The sequence below is a fragment of the Apis dorsata genome, unplaced genomic scaffold (genome assembly GCF_000469605.1).
Source record: "Apis dorsata unplaced genomic scaffold, Apis dorsata 1.3 scaffold_221, whole genome shotgun sequence".
In the NCBI taxonomy this organism is placed as follows: Eukaryota; Metazoa; Arthropoda; class Insecta; order Hymenoptera; family Apidae; genus Apis; species Apis dorsata.
Window position 1 is genome coordinate 79,590 of NW_006263503.1, and position 2,639 is coordinate 82,228.

At 30.2% G+C, this 2,639-nt stretch overlaps 1 long non-coding RNA gene across 3 annotated transcripts in view; it reads left to right on the forward strand.

Annotated features, from left to right (window-relative positions):
• Positions 1–1,873, forward strand: part of LOC102672617 — a 32,837-nt gene extending 30,964 nt beyond the window's left edge. Inside the window, exons 2-5 of one of the 3 annotated variants that reach the window (XR_004150450.1) lie at positions 588–720; positions 842–1,177; positions 1,264–1,321; positions 1,467–1,873. This is a non-coding gene — a long non-coding RNA (uncharacterized LOC102672617). The other 2 variants (XR_004150451.1, XR_004150449.1) reach the window with 2 other exon arrangements.
• Positions 1,874–2,639: the final 766 nt, after the last annotated feature.

Consider the following 2,639-nt stretch of genomic DNA (forward strand, 5'->3'; position numbering starts at 1 on the left):
CGCAATGCTACGTGATCGCTTATTATTACTCATAGACGCACAAGAATTTAGAAAGTAACGGATCACTTATATACAAGCTTCGATTACTTGCAACGCCCAATATAAAACATTTTAATATTTCGATATTTCGAGAAAAGATTTCGCGTTAAAAAAATCTTCTCGCAAGTGAATATCAATAATTAACAGAAAGTGAGAAATTCATTTGCAATATGATAAAACGAATTAAATCTTTCTTACATCTCTCATTCTACTTAAGTACACTGTTATAGAACGGAGAGCGATCGATCGAAGTACTTCGACGATTAGATCACCAGATGTCCTTGTGAAATTGAACTAACGAGATTTCCTTCGTCACTTCTATTCCCTACGATTTTTCATTTTATCTTATATCTTTGTTAATTCTTTTTCTCTTATCCCTTTTTCCTTTCCTAATTTTCTATTTTCCTTTATTCGTTCTCGTGCTTCCTTTTTTCATTTGCTCTTTAAAAAATTCAATGCCATCATAATTTATACAATCAAAATTTTCCTTGACAAAAATCCTCGTTAACGAGCACACCTAACCTAAAAATCTACATCATTTTTTCTAGTTATCTCCAACAAGCTTGAAACGAAAAAGTATGTTCAAAAGAAAAAAAAGATGGAGAAAAATGAAGAAAAAGAAACTAGCAAGCTAATTTTACGTGGACGTGTTTCCACGATGGTATACAGGAACGCCCTCAGGTAACCATCTTACCAAACTAACTCTTTTTCTTCTCGTCATATTAGAAACACAGCTATTGGATGTCGAACATAACCATACACTTTTCTAACCTATTCTTCATCCGTATTGCATTATTTCCAGAGAATAAATGAAAGAGCAGAAACGATGGATTACCCTTTTGGATGTAATTGATCACGAAGACAATGGATTCCTGTATTTATTGACGACATCGTCGGTCTCAGGTTTGGGTATCGACGGCAGGTGAAAGCAAGGCAGAATATACATTCCTCCACGGTGTCCAGCCTCTAGTAGTGCTTTTTTCCGTGTAATTACTTTAATAATTCGTATCGACTTCCACTGGGAACTCCTTTCGCTGGACACGCAAGTTGGCTCGTTTCTTGGTCTCTATATTTGCTAAGTATACACAACTATCGATTGAACGTAGAATTTAGGACAACTTCGTTTACTTTTCCTTACGTAATTAATTTATTTTCACGTAATTAATATGTTTAAAATTCATTGGAAATATTGTTTTAATCTTAATTATAATAAGTTTATTTTAGCGGATATTTGTTGGAAGGTCGCATTTATAATTACGTGTAATTAGAATCTTGTGTGATGGTACGTTAATAAAGAGAATTTTATTTTTATTATTTGTTATTGTATTTAAATTAATGGTAATCTTTAAAAATAATCTTCCATATGAATGTAAATAATTCTTTGTTATCAAATTTCTTCGTTCATTAAGTCTACATACTCTTCACAGAACTTCCATTTTCTTCGTTACCTTGCTTGAAGCAGAAAAAGAAGAACACAATTTGTCGCTACTCCAGGGAAACACTAAGGGAAGTAATGAAATTATAGAGGATTCTCGCCGGATGGCAAACATGACCGAGAAATTCTCGAAAGACTTGGCTCGATCATTTTCAGAAACATTATTGGTTCAAAGATATTATTACGAGAAAAAATAACCCTGTTTATTTTTTATTTTTAAATTTAATTGTTGTTTAATGCAATGTCGAGCAATCGTTGTAATTATCCTAACCTCAAAAATATCCATAAATTTCCTACATATATTTTCTATCTCAATTAAAATGCACTAAATGTAACAAAGAGAGAGGTATTCGCGAAGAATCTTAGTTTAATTTAAGTAATATCGTAGCGTGAAGTTAACGAAACATAAAAATGTTAATCTCTTCAATTCGAATTACGGAGATTGCTCGAGTAATAATTATGTTATTGTTTTGTATTACACGCCATCTCTATCGATGAATTATAATCGATTCTCTCGAAGATTATCCTTGCATATCAACTCGTTTTAAACGATTAAAATTAAAATTGATAAATGTCTTAAGTGAAGCGTATTGCACAGATTTATCGCTTTACGAACGGAAGCGACAATTAAGATTAATTATCCTTTATGGTAGGCTCGTAATAATACGTCTTCATAAAAATATTTATTTAGTCTACTTTTACCTCTATTATTATTTAAAAAAAAAAGTGATTTAATTGTTTTTGCATTTGATTTATCTAACCTCAAAGAATTATTATTCTATTATATTTCCATTAATCTTTGCATTAAAATATGTGCAAAACATGCTTTAATTCTTTTAAAAGAACAAAACTGAAAGAACAAAATGAGTCACGGTGAAAGATACTTTCTAAAACTGATTCTCACATCTAAATTTTTACACTGTTTTTAACTCGCATTATTATTTATATAAAAACAAAATCTACCATATCTTAGAATTTCTATTCCAAAAAGAAAAAAACTGGAACGTTCTTTTTATACATTTTTCAATCTAACAAAGTGACCACGATTGTCTGTTAATTAAACAAAAAAAAAAAAAAATCGTTAAAGATAAACAAATATTACAATTTCCAAGATATTACGTTAGAATAATCGGAAAGGGGAAAAAAAAAAAAAAAAAAAAAAAAA